General features: G+C 46.5%; 1 protein-coding gene across 7 annotated transcripts in view; it reads left to right on the forward strand.

The window, feature by feature from the left end:
* The window catches only part of sema5ba (sema domain, seven thrombospondin repeats (type 1 and type 1-like), transmembrane domain (TM) and short cytoplasmic domain, (semaphorin) 5Ba), a 296,903-nt gene that overhangs the window by 75,041 nt on the left and 204,898 nt on the right, over positions 1-16,964 (forward strand). The window contains exon 1 of one of the 7 annotated variants that reach the window (XM_071341854.1): positions 16,654-16,868. The exons of the other annotated variants lie outside the window; for them this stretch is intronic. The gene's annotated coding sequence lies outside the window, so the exon portion shown is untranslated. Of the gene's footprint in view, positions 1-16,653; positions 16,869-16,964 lie in introns of those variants that run through there. 7 annotated transcript variants of the gene reach the window in all.

Genomic DNA, 16,964 nt, shown 5'->3' on the forward strand with positions numbered 1-16,964 from the left:
TCCCGAGCCCGTACGGGAGTTGTAGCGATGAGACAAGATAGTAATTACTAGCGATTGGATACCACGAAAATTGGGGAGATAAAAGGGGGGTAAAATAATTTTAAAAAATAATAATTTTACAGCTGTGTGTTGTCCGCATAGCAGTGAAAGTTGACGTTGTATTTCCAAATATTTCCGAATATATAGTGAAAACAATAGTGGTCCTAAAATGGAACCTTGAGGATCACCGAAACTTGCAATTGATTTGTCAGAGAACAATCCATCCACAGAGATGAACTGATGTCTTTCTGACAGATAAGATCTAAACCAGGCCAGAACTTGTCCGTGTAGACCAAATAGGGTTTCCAATCTCTCCAAAAGAATCTGGTGATGGTGTCAAAGGCGACACTAAGGTTTAGGAGCACAAGGACAGATGCAGAGCCTCGGTCTGATGTCATTAAAAGGTAATTTACCACCTTCACAAGTGCAGTCTCAGTGCTATGATGGGGTCTAAAACCAGACTGGAGCATTTTGTATAGATTATTTGTCTTCAGGAAGGCAGTGAGTTGCTGTGCAACAACTTTTTCTAAAAGTTTTGAGAGAAATGGGAGATTCAATATTTTATTTTATTTATTTATTTCACCTTTATTTAACCAGGTAGGCAAGTTGAGAGCAAGTTCTCATTTACAATTGCGACCTGGATGTGGATTTGGCAATGAGTGGATTTGGCAATGAGTATGAAGCGAGGGCCAGCCAACGAGAGCGTACAGGTCGCAGTGGTGGGTAGTATATGGGGCTTTGGTAACAAAACAGATGGCACTGTGATAGACTGCATCCAATTTATTGAGTAGGGTATTGGAGGCTATTTTGTAAATGACATCGCCGAAGTCGAGGATCGGTAGGATTGTCAGTTTTACAAAAGTATGTTTGGCAGCATGAGTGAAGGATGCTTTGTTGCGAAATAGGAAGCCAATTCTAGATTTAACTTTGGATTGGAGATGTTTGATGTGAGTCTGGAAGGAGAGTTTACAGTCTAACCAGACACCTAGGTATTTGTAGTTGTCCACATATTCTAAGTCAGAACCGTCCAGAGTAGTGATGTTGGACGGGCGGGCAGGTGCAGGCAGCGATCGATATAGGCCGATAGTTAAAAAAAAATTATAGGTCAAGGTTTGGCTTTTCAGGAGAGGCTTTATTACTGACACTTGATGAGTTTGTTACACATCCAGAGGATAGGGAGACGATTATTATGCTAGGAGGACCAAGCACAGGAAATAGCTCTTTCTTGTAGTCAGCTAGAAGGTTTAGAGGCCATGACTATTTTAGTGAATGTTTCGAGAGATAAAGGATAAAAAAACTGGCAGTTTTGTGCAGACTCAGGACAACTGAGTTTTGGAGAAATACGCAGATTAAAAGAGGTATCCATCATTTTCTTTCTAATTCTCATGATCTTTTCGTCGAAGAAGTTCATGAATTGATCACTGCTGAAGTGAAGGGCAACCTCTCTTGGAGAATGCTGCTTTTTAGTTAGCTTTGTGACAGCATAAAAAGAACCAAAAAACTGTTGATTCAAAATATTAATTGTGCTTGTTAACTCTGTAGTAACTCTGTAATAACTCTGTAATAACGCTGTAATAACTCTGTAGTAACTCTGTAGTAACTCTGTAGTAACTCTGTAATAACTCTGTAATAACGCTGTAATAACTCTGTAATAACTCTGTAGTAACTCTGTAGTAACTCTGTAATAACTCTGTAATAACTCTGTAATAACTCTGTAGTAACTCTGTAATAACTCTGTAGTAACTCTGTAGTAACTCTGTAGTAACTCTGTAATAACTCTGTAGTAACTCTGTAATAACTCTGTAGTAACTCTGTAGTAACTCTGTAATAACTCTGTAATAACGCTGTAATAACTCTGTAGTAACTCTGTAGTAACTCTGTAGTAACTCTGTAGTAACTCTGTAATAACTCTGTAATAACGCTGTAATAACTCTGTAGTAACTCTGTAGTAACTCTGTAGTAACGCTGTAATAACTCTGTAATAACTCTGTAGTAACTCTGTAGTAACTCTGTAATAACTCTGTAATAACGCTGTAATAACGCTGTAGTAACTCTGTAGTAACTCTGTAGTAACTCTGTAGTAACTCTGTAATAACTCTGTAATAACGCTGTAATAACTCTGTAGTAACTCTGTAGTAACTCTGTAGTAACTCTGTAATAACGCTGTAATAACTCTGTAGTAACTCTGTAGTAACTCTGTAGTAACTCTGTAGTAACTCTGTAATAACTCTGTAATAACGCTGTAATAACTCTGTAGTAACTCTGTAGTAACTCTGTAGTAACTCTGTAATAACTCTGTAGTAACTCTGTAGTAACTCTGTAATAACTCTGTAATAACGCTGTAATAACTCTGTAGTAACTCTGTAGTAACTCTGTAGTAACTCTGTAGTAACTCTGTAATAACTCTGTAATAACGCTGTAATAACTCTGTAGTAACTCTGTAGTAACTCTGTAGTAACTCTGTAATAACTCTGTAATAACTCTGTAATAACTCTGTAATAACTCTGTAGTAACTCTGTAGTAACTCTGTAATAACTCTGTAATAACGCTGTAATAACTCGGTAATAACTCTTCGTAGATTTTATCGAGGAATAGATGCTATATTTTCCATTGCTGCAAATTAATTCTGTTTCTGCCTGCGAGGCAGCGTCTTCTGATCTAATGAGCTGGTTTTTGTTTTCCACTGGTACTGAAGCTAATGTCATGGTTAGCGCACGTGTGTGTGTGTCTGTCTGTGTGTGCGTGCGTGTACGTGTGCGTGTGCTTGTCTGTGTTTGTCTGTGTGAGTGTTTGTATGCAACAGAAGCGTCAGGGACAACAACACATTTTGCATACAGTTACTACTCATGGGGGCTCAATGCTAAATCCTCATATAAGATGCCTAACAATCAGATCTAATCAACATAGATTATGATCAAATGCATCAAAGAACCCACTGGAGGGGAATCAATCCTCCTTATAGACTTTCCCAATAGAAATGACCAATTTCATTTCGATAAACATCAATATCTACATCCGTTCATTCGCAGTAAAACACTTTATTTCTCTGATAGCAAGTACTTTATTTTTTATGAGTAACACCAGTGGTTTTCTGCATCCCAAATGTCACCCTATATAGTGCACTACTTTTGAGCAGGGTCCATAAGGCTCTGGTCAAAAGTAGTGCACTACATAGGGAATATGGTGCCATTTAGGATGCAGGCATTGGTTTCCCGATGGGCTGGAAGCAATTTAATCAGTGTCTTAATTGATTCAGATGAGATTCAGTTGAAGGGGTTTCTATTGTAATTAGAAGTAGTAGAGTAGACACATCACCATCCGGATGAGAGGAGGTGCAGGCAGAGCGCTCGGGGCCCTAAATCATCCTTCTCCAAAATGGCGGAACAGAGCTGAGGGAGCCAGTGACTCATCTTAAACTTTTATGGCTGGTAGGCAGAGGGAAACTGTCTGACACACCTGCTGGCCCAGTGGCCCTGTGGAATGTGATAGACTCCCCCTGACATTATTAAAAAACAGAGTGTTTTAAAGGAGTTTTTTATGGCCTCCCTCCCGACCGCGCCACTTCTCTCGTCCTTTGCTTAAGTTTTAGTGAAAGGCCACATTTTGAATGAGGCTGTTGAGTTTGGAAGGTCTGAGAGACTAAGAGGAGCAGGGGGTATCAAATAGCACCCCCCCCCCCCAATCTCCACCAATCCCCACACATCAGAGAAGAGAATATGATCAAGGGAAAAAGACAAGATATAAAGTCTCTCTCCTCATAGACTTTTATTCTGTCTCCAGGGCCCTTGGCGGGCTACGCAACTATTTACATTTCACAGCTTTTATCAGACTTCAACCTCTCTCACCTTGTTTTCAGACACGCAGTATGTGGGTATCATTAAGTGGGTAAGGAAAACATATTTAGCATTTTTAGCTAGAAGACGTATCCCCTCCCTTTAGATGTTTTGTCTATGAGGGTAACAGTCTACCCTTACCACTTTCATGGTCTAAGTTACATCATCAATATTCGAGCTCTCTCTCTCTCTTCAGGAGGGTTTCTCTGATGATACACACTGGGCTCAGCGTCAATATTCTACTCTACCTGCCCACATCTACTAAAGAACTGGCTCATTATATTACCTGTTACCAGGGCTACGGGATACATCCAATGGGCAGGGAGTGGGGTAGGAAGGGAGGGAGTGAATGAGGGAGTGAGTGAGTGAGCTTAGAGAGACCATATTAAATCAGAGCAATCTCAATGACTGGACCTCCTACCTCCAGTGTGTGTGTGTGTGTGTGCTGGGGTCCATGTGTGATAATCAGAAGGCTATTGACAGGGGATGTGCTTGGGCATTCGCTAGTCAAAGCCCTGGCTTAGAGTTCCCCTCTAAGCTATGAGAACACTGTCCACAGTCCATGGATAATTAACTGCCTCACTTGTTCTCCCAGGCAGGCACTCTGATGTGCTGTAACACACCCTGTGAGTGTGTGTGTGAGTGTGTGACAGACAGCTGACTGAACTGAAATGGTTTCATATTGGTTTTATCTTGGCAAGCTGCATTCAAGAAGGAGGATGTCATAGAGGGTCTGTCCTAGTGGGCCTCTGAGGGTCCTCGGTAATGGAGCCGTGGTGGACACAGGCACGCACACCTGTGTGTGATCTGATGTGTGTATGTGGACTAATGAATCTGTCAACCCAGAGTGACAGCCCACACACACACACACACACACACACACACACACACACACACACACACACACACACACACACACACACACACACACACACACACACACACACACACACACACACACACACACACACACACACACACACACAGACAGTCTAATTGTTGTTAGACCGTCTATAAACACACACCTCTACCTGCTGTTAGTGTTTACCCATGGGTTTAGTTGACTGTGTCTGTGCTCAGACCAGCTCCTCTCTCTGGGCTGTAGAGCTGCTGCTGGTCCTCCCTGTCTTCTCTCTCTGGGCTGTAGAGCTGCTGCTGGTCCTCCCTGTCTTCTCTCTCTGGGCTGTAGAGCTGCTGCTGGTCCTCCCGGGCTTATCTCTCTGGGCTGTAGAGCTGCTGCTGGTCCTCCCTGTCTTCTCTCTCTGGGATGTAGAGCTGCTGCTGGTCCTCCCGGGCTTCTCTCTCTGGGCTGTAGAGCTGCTGCCGGTCCTCCCTGTCTTCTCTCTCTGGGCTGTAGAGCTGCTGCTGGTCCTCCCTGTCTTCTGTCTCTGGGCTGTAGAGCTGCTGCTGGTCCTCCCTGTCTTCTCTCTCTGGGCTGTAGAGCTGCTGCTGGTCCTCCCTGTCTTCTCTCTCTGGGCTGTAGAGCTGCTGCTGGTCCTCCCGGGCTTCTCTCTCTGGGCTGTAGAGCTGCTGCTGGTCCTCCCTGTCTTCTCTCTCTGGGCTGTAGAGCTGCTGCTGGTCCTCCCTGTCTTCTCTCTCTGGGCTGTAGAGCTGCTGCTGGTCCTCCCTGTCTTCTCTCTCTGGGCTGTAGAGCTGCTGCTGGTCCTCCCTGTCTTCTCTCTCTGGGCTGTAGAGCTGCTGCTGGTCCTCCCGGGCTTCTCTCTCTGGGCTGTAGAGCTGCTGCTGGTCCTCCCTGTCTTCTCTCTCTGGGCTGTAGAGCTGCTGCTGGTCCTCCCTGTCTTCTCTCTCTGGGCTGTAGAGCTGCTGCTGGTCCTCCCTGTCTTCTCTCTCTGGGCTGTAGAGCTGCTGCTGGTCCTCCCTGTCTTCTCTCTCTGGGCTGTAGAGCTGCTGCTGGTCCTCCCTGTCTTCTCTCTCTGGGCTGTAGAGCTGCTGCTGGTCCTCCCTGTCTTCTCTCTCTGGGCTGTAGAGCTGCTGCTGGTCCTCCCTGTCTTCTCTCTCTGGGCTGTAGAGCTGCTGCTGGTCCTCCCGGGCTTCTCTCTCTGGGCTGTAGAGCTGCTGCCGGTCCTCCCTGTCTTCTCTCTCTGGGCTGTAGAGATGCTGCCGGTCCTCCCTGTCCTCTCTCTCTGGGCTGTAGAGCTGCTGCGGGTCCTCCCTGTCTTCTCTCTCTGGGCTGTAGAGCTGCTGCTGGTCCTCCCTGTCTTCTCTCTCTGGGCTGTAGAGCTGCTGCTGGTCCTCCCTGTCTTCTCTCTCTGGGCTGTAGAGCTGCTGCTGGTCCTCCCTGTCTTCTCTCTCTGGGCTGTAGAGCTGCTGCTGGTCCTCCCTGTCTTCTCTCTCTGGGCTGTAGAGCTGCTGCTGGTCCTCCCTGTCTTCTCTCTCTGGGCTGTAGAGCTGCTGCTGGTCCTCCCGGGCTTCTCTCTCTGGGCTGTAGAGCTGCTGCCGGTCCTCCCTGTCTTCTCTCTCTGGGCTGTAGAGCTGCTGCTGGTCCTCCCTGTCTTCTCTCTCTGGGCTGTAGAGCTGCTGCTGGTCCTCCCTGTCTTCTCTCTCTGGGCTGTAGAGCTGCTGCTGGTCCTCCCTGTCTTCTCTCTCTACTAGTACTATTTTAATTGATACATCTTCCACTTTTTACTCTACGGGCTACTTCCAGGTCTGAATATACTTGACATAGCGGTGTGCCTATCTAACACTAGGGGTTTGCTCTGCACTTTACATATCTGCAGATTATTGTACAGCGTTATTCTCTCTATGATTGGCATGAGAAATGAACTCAGTAACCCAGTATTGGCATTTCTTCCTTTCAGTGTCTGTTGACTGTTACTGTATTGTAATGACAAACACCCCAGCGGCTCATGTGCATTTGCCTAATTAGTAACCAGCTGTAGTGAGAGAGAGGGGGGCGGGGGGGGGGGGGGTTAATTGATTGTGGGCAATACAGTTGATTTGCAACTCAACCAAGCTAATAATGTGGTATTGATCGGTCCATTAAATTGAACAATATTACAAGGAGATCTAATCCAGTGACTGTGAGAGCAGAAGTTAGTTGATGCTTTTACAGTTTTTCATCTACTTATGGTATTACGTCACTCAATGGTGACATTGTAAGAAGTGGTGAGTGTGGGTGATGATGGACTACAGGCTTCAGCCAGGCTGTACTCCCTCGTATATAACGTCTGCAAGAAATTACATTACCTACAGAGGAGGAGGTGTGTGGTACTGTTCAAGGCGGTCTAACAGAGTTTAGTGTTACGCTGAGCAGAGCAGGTGAACCCAAGAGCAGAGTCAGAGCGGACAGAACTGTAGCGGAGAGGGAAACAGCGTCAGGCAAGGGAAAACTGGCACAACATGAAAACAGGATCTATGCAGGAACAAACGGCTAAAACCGCATACTGACTGAACAGAGGTTACGATCTGGCAGCGTGGAAGTGGCAGGGATGAGTATTTGTAGAGGTCTTGATTATGGAACATGTTGCAGCTGGTGGGGATCTGCTCTGCCTCCATTACACCTGTCTCCGCCCACAGAAATCACACACACAGAGAGAAAGAGGGAGAGGCGGCAGGTTAGGGAGACACAGGATGAGCAGTAGAGGGCATGGCAGAAGCAGATGTAACATTTAGTCTGGTGTGGCTAAACCAAGATGGCTGCCATACCAGACCTTTTTTTAAACATTTAACTAGGCAAGTCAGTTAAGAACAAATTCTTTTTTACAATGACGACCTATCTCTGCCAAACCCAGACGACGCTGGGCCAATTGTGCGCCGCCCTTTGGGACTCCCAATCACAGCTAGCTGTAATGCAGCCTGGATTCAAACCAGAACTGCAGTGATACCTCTTGCACTGAGATGCAGTGCCTTGGAGGTTGGAGGGGCGCCATGTGTGACTGACATGTTTGCTCCTGCATTATTCTTAAAGTTTATGTGAATTTTGCAGCAGAACCGTATTTATTTTCAAATATTAGTTTGGTGATCCCTTTCCTTTAAAACCAAGACTAATTTGCTTTCGAATGTCAGCATGTCGATGAAACATAAGGCCAAAAACATGACTTTAAGAAAACCTGGCCTACAAGACTCTTATCACTGCCCTCTCCTGAGTCTGAGGGCCTGGGGACTCACACTTTACCCAGGGGTACGGCTTGGCCTGGCGGCGCTGAAATGAACATTCTCGAGGCCATCAAACTACTGCGCTCTGAGATAGTTGAAATGAAAACGGAGGTAGTTGCAACGATTGAGGCCTGAATACAGGAGGTTTCTCATACTTTAAAAGCAGATCTAACCATCCTGCGGAACTAGACGGTGCCAGCAATCACATCACTCAAATCAACAACAGAGTTGCACACTACAACGATTGCAGCACTGGAGACCTCCACTACAAATGTCTCCGACTAAACTACCTCCCTGGAGGCTGACGTGAAACCCCTGGATCTGAAAAGGGTGCAGGAGAGCTGTGTGAGTTTAGAGGAATTATCTCGCTGCAATAACCTGAGACTGGTATCGGTCCCAGAGTCAGTGGAAATGCCACGCACCACCGATTTCATTTTTCGGCTGCTGAAGGATGTTCTTGCCTTGGATGAGAAGCCCCTGATTGATCGTGCCCACCGGTCGCTGCGCCCAAAGCCCCGGGATGGTGAGAGGCCCTGTGACATCATTCTTTGAGTGCACTTTTCCATGAGAAGATGGAGATTCTCCGACGAGCCCGCAATACCACTCTGAGCTTTCAAGGACAGAGCTTCTCCATCTACCAGGACTACTCCCCCACTGCGCGCAGCTTTCGGACAGGCCAAACGACTACTTCGGGACCATCCAGGTGTGAAGTATGGACTGAGATTCCCGGCCCGTTTATGGCTATCTCATGATGGTAAAGACTACACATTTGATTCTCCGTATGAGGCTGTGGCTCACATTCAACGTCACATCAAGAAGTCTTGAACTTGCTCATAGATCAGCAACTGTTGCCTGCGATCTGCAAGTAGCCCACCTGTGGTACAATTATGTTTAGTTATAACATACTATTCTTGTATAGTTGGGGAGTTGGCGAACCCATTCAGGCTTATTTGATGTGATATTTGATGTGATCTAATGTTTTGATCATCTAGTGTGTTTGCCTTCCAAGCATTCAGTCATTTTCATTTCATTGTATTAAGGGTTTGCTTAACTCCTTTCTTTCTAGGCTGTCTCATTCACCTATTCAGTTTGTTTACATAGTGTCACAGTGACTCAAAATATTTTTGGTTATTTGTTTGCTGTGTCCGTTTGTACTGACCCAGTAAACAGTAAATGTTCCGAGGCTACACGTTTTGGGGGTCTTCACTTTAATTTTAAAGATTTTGAAGGTCATATATGCCCAGCAAACGTTCAACATTGCACACACATAGTTTTTGGTCTTGGCTGTACTAGACAGTTATTATTATTGAAATTTTTTGATCGTCTTACTATTATTTGCTTATTTCAAATTAGGTTTTTGGTTGAGAGCCTTTATACATTTTATTTATTCTCTCTCAATGCCTGTTATAAGACTGGGAAAATAATTATATACATCTACAAGTGATGCTTTTGTCATTTCGTTTGCACAAGGGATTCACTTTTATTTTTCTCTCTTTTTGCTGCTTGATCCACTAACACAAAACGCGACTTTAAAGAGCGGGACTGTGGGTTTGGGTTTAACGCCGCACTCTCACAGACATACTGTGCGAAGAGAACATGTTCTATTTAGGCTTGTACCTCATTTTGGGAGGTATTGTCTGGGATGGGGGGAGGTGTTTGGGGAGAGGAACGAGGTTGAATTGTTCAGTTCTAATGTTGTTATTCTGTCTTTTTAGTATTTTTTTTGTACTTTTGCCAAGTATCTTGCACCGTACATTATTACTCTGAGACAAGTTATTCTGGGGTTTTGGGTATTCATTGCTTTTCCACTCTATGCTCTAATGACAGGGTTGTATAACGGGAGTGCTCAGGGTGGCCGAAATAATACAATTAAGTACATTTCGTGGAACATCAAAGGGGTTAACAACCCTGTGAAGCGTAAGAGGGTGCTGACACACTTAAAGGGTTTGAATGCAAATGTTGCATTTCTACAAGAGACTCACTTGAGGACTGGTGAGCACTTTAGGATGCGTAGGGACTGGGTTGGTCAAGTGTTCCACTCTAACTTTCATAGTAAATCAAGAGGTGCTGCCATTTTGGTTGATACATCTACTCCCTTTGTAGCTTCTGAGGTTATTGCTGATCTTAAGGGACGATACGTCATAGTAACCGGTAAACTGTTTTCTACCCCTCTTGTTTTGGCTAGTGTTTATGCTCCCAATTGGGATGGCACAAGTTTCATTTCTTCCTTTATATCTGCTATACCCAATTTAGATTCCCATTTGTTGATTTTAGGGGGGGATTTTAACTGTACAATGTCCCCAGTTCTTGACAAGTCCTCACGAAGAACTACAGGCTCATCTAAATGTGCCCTACTTATTCAATCTTTCCTTCAGAAATAGGCTGTGTGTGAGGCCTGACGTTTCCTACACTCTACAGATAGACAGTATTCCTTTTATTCTCATGTTCATCAAACATATTCCCGCATTGATTACTTATTTTTGGACAAAAAACTTCTGCCTAACCTTCGGCGGTGTACTTACGAGAGTATTGTTATTTCTGACCATTCACCATTAGTGCTTGAACTAGAGTTTCCCCAGCGACCTCCTATGCGCTATCAATGGCGTCTTAAACCCATTTTCCACTCAGAAAAGGAGTTTGTCAATTTAATTTCTTCTGAAATCACCTTATTCCTAGAAATTAAGGTATGTCCTGCTCTACCATATGGGAGTCTCTGAAAGCGTACCTACGTGGCCAAATTATTTCTTATACAGTCAACCAAAACAAAGCTCGCTCTCAGCGACTTCGGGACCTGAGCGAGTCCATAGCCACATTGGATGAGAAGTATGCTACGGTTCCTTCCTCTGATCTACATAAAGAGCGCCAACTACTCCAATCTGAATTTGATGAGCTTTCTACCAGGTAAGCTGAACAGTTACTCTTGCGAGCGTGATACTGTAACGGCTGTCAATGTCGTTCTCCTCCTCAGACGAGGAGGAGCATGGATCGGACCAAGATGCGGAGTAGGAGGTATTCATGATTTTAATGGCAAACCAACAAACACTACAAATAAACAAAACAACAAACGTGACTAACCTGCAACAGTCCTGTGTGGCCCAAACGCTAACACAGGAAACAAACACCCACAAAACACCAGTGAAACCCTGGCTGCCTTAGTATGACTCTCAATCAGAGACAAACGATACACACCTGTCTCTAATTGAGAATCATACCAGGCCGAACACAAAACCCAACATAGAAATACAAAACATAGACTGCCCACCCAACACTCACGCCCTGACCAATAAAGACATACAAAACAAGAGAAAACAGGTCAGGAACGTGACATAACCCCCCCCTTAAGGTGCGAACTCCGGGCGTACCAGCACAAAGTCTAGGGGAGGGTCTGGGTGGGCATCTGACCACGGTGGTGGCTCAGGCTCTGGGCGAGGTCCCCACCCCACCATAGTCACTCCCCGCTTCCGTATCCCCCTCCCAATGACCACCCTCCAACTCAACCCACCTAAATGAAGGGCCAGCACCGGGATAAGGGGCAGCAGCTCCGGGATAAGGGGCAGCAGCTCCGGGATAAGGGGCAGCAGCTCCGGGATAAGGGGCAGCAGCTCCGGGATAAGGGGCAGCAGCTCCGGACTGAGTGGCAGCTCCGGACTGAGTGGCAGCTCCGGACTGAGTGGCAGCTCATGACTGGGTGGCAGCTCATGACTGTAGGGCAGCTCATGACTGGAGGGCAGCTCATGACTGTAGGGCAGCTCATGACTGTAGGGCAGCTCATGACTGTAGGGCAGCTCATGACTGTAGGGCAGCTCATGACTGTCTGGCGTCTCTGGCAGCTCCTGACTGGCTGGCGTCTCTGGCAGCTCCTGACTGGCTGGCGTCTCTGGCAGCTCCTGACTGGCTGGCGTCTCTGGCAGCTCCTGACTGGCTGGCGGCTCTGGCAGCTCCTGACTGACGGACGGCTCTAGCGGCTCCTGACTGACGGACGGCTCTAACGGCTCGGGACAGACGGGCGGCTCTAATGGCTCGTGGCAGACGGATGGCTCAGATGGCGCTGGGCAGACGGATGGCTCAGACGGCGTTGGGCAGACAGATGGCTCAGACGGCGTTGGGCAGACAGATGGCTCAGACGGCGTTGGGCAGACAGATGGCTCAGACGGCGTTGGGCAGACAGATGGCTCAGACGGCGTTGGGCAGACAGATGGCTCAGACGGCGTTGGGCAGACAGATGGCTCAGACGGCGTTGGGCAGACGGATGGCTCAGACGGCGTTGGGCAGACAGATGGCTCAGACGGCGTTGGGCAGACAGATGGCTCAGACGGCGTTGGGCAGACGGATGGCTCAGACGGCGTTGGGCAGACGGATGGCTCAGACGGCGCTGGGCAGACAGATGGCTCAGACGGCGTTGGGCAGCCGGGCAGTTCAGGCACCGCTGGGCAGACGGGCAGACTCAGGCACCGCTGGGCAGACGGCAGACTCTGGCCGGCTGAGACGCACAATAGGCCTGATGCGTGGTGCCGGAACTGGAGGTACCGGGCTGAGGGCACGCACCTCAGGGCGAGTGCGGAGAGGAGGAACAGGGCTCTGGAGATGCACTGGAAGCCTGGTGCGTGGTGTAGGCACTGGTGGTACTGGGCTGGGGCGGGAAGGTGGCGCCGGATATGCCGGACCGTGAAGGAGGACACGCGCTCTTGAGCACCGAGCCTCTCCAACCTTACCAGGTTGAATGGTCCCCGTAGCCCTGCCAGTGCGGCGAGGTGGAATAGCCCGCACTGGGCTATGCAGGCGAACCGGGGACACCACCTGTAAGGCTGGTGCCATGTACGCCGGCCCGAGGAGACGTACTGGAGGCCAGATACGTTGGGCCGGCTTCATGACATCCGGCTCGATGCCCAACCTAGCCCTCCCAGTGCGGCAAGGTGGAATAGCCCGCACTGGGCTAAGCACGCGTACTGGGGACACCGTGCGCTTTACCGCATAACACGGTGTCTGACCAGTACGACGCCTTCTCACTCCACGGTAAGCCCGGGGAGTTGGCTCAGGTAACCAACCCGGCTTCGCCACACTCCCCTTTATCCCCCCCCCCAAGAAATTTTTGGGTGAGCCTCTCGGGCTTCCAGCCTCTCTTACGTGCTGCCTCCTCATACCAGCGCTCCTGGGCTCTGGCTGCCTCCTTCTCCTCCCGAGAGCGGCGATTCTCTCCCACCTTAGCCCAGGGTCCTTCTCCGTTGAGTATTTGCTCCCATGTCCATTCCTCTTCTCTCCATTGCTTTTGTTCCTGCCTTCCTTCTCCAATCCGCTTGGTCCTGGTTTGGTGGGTGTTTCTGTAACGGCTGTCAATGTCGTTCTCCTCCTCAGACGAGGAGGAGCATGGATCGGACCAAGATGCGGAGTAGGAGGTATTCATGATTTTAATGGCAAACCAACAAACACTACAAATAAACAAAACAACAAACGTGACTAACCTGCAACAGTCCTGTGTGGCCCAAACGCTAACACAGGAAACAAACACCCACAAAACACCAGTGAAACCCTGGCTGCCTTAGTATGACTCTCAATCAGAGACAAACGATACACACCTGTCTCTAATTGAGAATCATACCAGGCCGAACACAAAACCCAACATAGAAATACAAAACATAGACTGCCCACCCAACACTCACGCCCTGACCAATAAAGACATACAAAACAAGAGAAAACAGGTCAGGAACGTGACAGATACAGAGTGTATGAACAAGGCGACAAGGCCAGTAAACTCCTTGCACATCAGATCCATAAATGTGAGGCCTCACGTTTAATCCCACAAATAAGGACTCTGTCTGGTGCCACCACAGTTATACATAAAGAGATCAATGATCAATGCAAACAATTTTACTCTGCGCTATACACCTCTGAATCTCCTCAAGACCCTTTGCTAATTGATTCATTCTTTAATGGTTTGAATATGCATTCAATTGATACAGACTCCCATGACTGTTTAGAAGAAAAATGTACACCTGAGGAGATTGCAACAGCAGTGTCCGCAATGAAAAGTGGTAAATCACCGGGTCCGGATGGTTTTCCAACCAAATTTTACAGGACGTTTTCTGGTCTGCTTTGCCCATTCTTGTCTCGATTATTTGCAGAGTGCCTTAATACCTCAAAGCTACCACCTAGTCTTTATCAGGCTTCAATCTCATTACTATTAAAGAAGAACAAAGACTCCCTGGAATGTGGATCCTATCGCCCAATCTCGCTTTTAAACTGTGATTACAAAATCCTAGCCAAGCTCTTAGACATCCATATGGAAGGCTCACTGCACCAAGTAATACACTCTGACCAGACTGGCTTTGTGAGAAATAGTTATTTGTTTTTCAATATTAGACTCCTTATGAATATACTGTACTCCCCAGTGTCGGGGGACCTGGAGGTGGTGGTCTCACTTGATGCGGAAAAAGCTTTTGACCACGTTGAGTGGGACTACCTAACAGCTGGCCTTTATAGATTTGGCTTTGGCCCCAAATTCATTGCGTGGATAAAGATTCTTTATTTTTCTCTCATGGCTTCGGTACGGACTAGCAACTTTTCCTCTGACTATTTTCCCTTGCACCGCGGATCCAGACAGGGTTGTCCACTCTCCCCCTTGTTGTTTGCTTTGGTAATCGAGCCTCTCGCCATTGCACTACGCTCTACTGATGCCATTCAAGGAATAATCAGGACGGGCTTAGAGCAGAAAGTCTCGCTATATGCTGACGACGTCCTTTTGTTTATCTCCAACCCTGATACCTCATTGCCACGTGCCTTATCTGTGCTTAAAAAGTTTGGATCAATCTCAGGGTACAAGCTGAATCTAGGCAAGTGTGAGCTTTTTCCTTTAAATAAAGCTGCTTTAAAGTGCTATTTTACAAGTATTCAGTTTAGGATTGTCTGGGATAAATTCACCTATTTGGAAGTTAAAGTGACAAGGAAATATTCAAAATAATTTCAGGAAAACATTGTTGCTCTAGTAGAAAGTTTGAAACAATATTTTACTTTTTGGAATTCACTACCTCTTTCTCTTATTGGAAGGATTAATTTCATTAAAATGAATGTGTTGCCCAAATGTGTATATGTATTTCAATGTTTACCCATATTTATTCCAAAATCTTTTTTTAATTCACTGGATCAAACATTCATGTATTTTATTTGGAATGGCAAGGTACCACGGATTGGTAGAAAACATTTACAGAAGCCTAAGGCATTGGGGTGGTTCAGCTCTACCAAATTTTCAGACATACTATTGGGCTGCAAATTTCCTTTTGTACTGGCTGCAGACTGATCCTACTGGTCCTAGACCACTCTGGGTCCAGATGGAGTCTGAATCGTGTAAACCTGCTGCACTTTCTTCTGTGTTGTGCTCGTCTCTCCCAGTGTCCCGAGGCAAAAAGTTTGTCAACCCAATTGTAAAATAGTCTCTCAAAATTTGGAATCAATTCCGTTTAGCCTTTAGCCTCCGAGGCTTTTCTCTATCAGGCCCAATCATTCAGAACATTTTATTTCCTCCATCTTTAGATGATGGGGCTTTTGCCATCTGGCACTCACTAGGCCTCTCCTCACTAGCCCAATTATTCTTTGATGATACATTTGCCACTTTTGCTCAGCTACAGGAAAAGTTCAACCTCCCCCAATCCCACTTTTTCCGCTATCTCCAGACTAGGAACTTTGTCAGAGCTAACACACCTGAATTTCCCCATAGGCCTGCGAATATAGCTATAGAGAGCATCTTTGAGTTGAACAAGCTTCCTAGGGGTGCAATTTCAGATGTATATGCAATCATTAGTGACTTACAGAATCCTTCTTTGGTAAAGACTCGATGGGAAAAGGATTTGGGGGAGGAACTTGGGGAAGACACCTGGGAGTCTGTGCTGCACAGGGTGCATTCGTCCTCTTTTAGCACTAGACACAGCCTCATTCAATTCAAGGTGGTTTACCGTATCCACTGGTCCGGGGCCAAACTTGAAAGAATATTTTCTGATTTTGATCCTACCTGTGTCCGATGTTAAACGGAACCAGCCACACTGTTGCATAGGTTTTGGGGCAGTCATAAAATGTCAGTTTTCTGGGAATTAATATTTAAATGTTTCTCTGATATATATGACACTGTTATAGATCTGTCTCCCCTTACAGCCATTTTTGGAGTACTGCCCATAGGCACCCCCCTGTCAAGAATTCAGTTGGACACTGTTGCTTGTACAACTCTTTTAGCTAGATGGCTAATACTACAGAACTGGAAGATGGCAGCTCCCCCATCTTATAAATATTGGGTGAGAGATGTGTTGTGCTCTCTGAAACTAGAAAAAATTCAATTCAATACATGTAGGAACCCCAAACTGTTTTATGAGGCTTGGGCTCCATTCCGGTCTTACTTTAAACAGTCCATATCTGATGGCATTCATATTAAAATTAAAATAAGTCTGTATTTGACTCCCCTGTGACTTAAGGGTTGGATGAGCATTTCTTTGTGTTTTTTTGGGGGGGGGACATTAAGGTTGATGATGTGCTTATTGATTGTGACCTGCTGATGCCTTGTTCATCTTGCCCGGTCAATGTGAGCTTGTTTTGCCCTGTTTTATTTTATAATTGTTTTCACGCTTACATAAAACTATTATTATACATTATTATACATTATTATACATTATACATTTAAAGCATTGTAAACTTTATTTTTGGTCCAGTGGATGGTCAGTCTGTGGCCATGACTGTCTGTGAGTGTTTGCATTTCTCCACCCCTATCCCTTGTCTGTTTAGGACCAGGATGTCTTGCTCCCAGACAGGCTAAACAACTTTTTTGCCCGCTTTGAGGACAATACAGTGCCACTGACACGGCCCCCTACCAAAACCTGCGGGCTCTCCTTCACTGCAGCCGAGGTGAGTAAAACATTTAAACGTGTTAACCCTCGCAAGGCTGCAGGCCCAGACGGCATTCCCAGCCGCGTCCTCAGAGCATGCGCAGACCAGCTGGCT

This window comes from Salvelinus alpinus, chromosome 14 (genome assembly GCF_045679555.1).
Source record: "Salvelinus alpinus chromosome 14, SLU_Salpinus.1, whole genome shotgun sequence".
Taxonomy (NCBI): domain Eukaryota; kingdom Metazoa; phylum Chordata; class Actinopteri; order Salmoniformes; family Salmonidae; genus Salvelinus; species Salvelinus alpinus.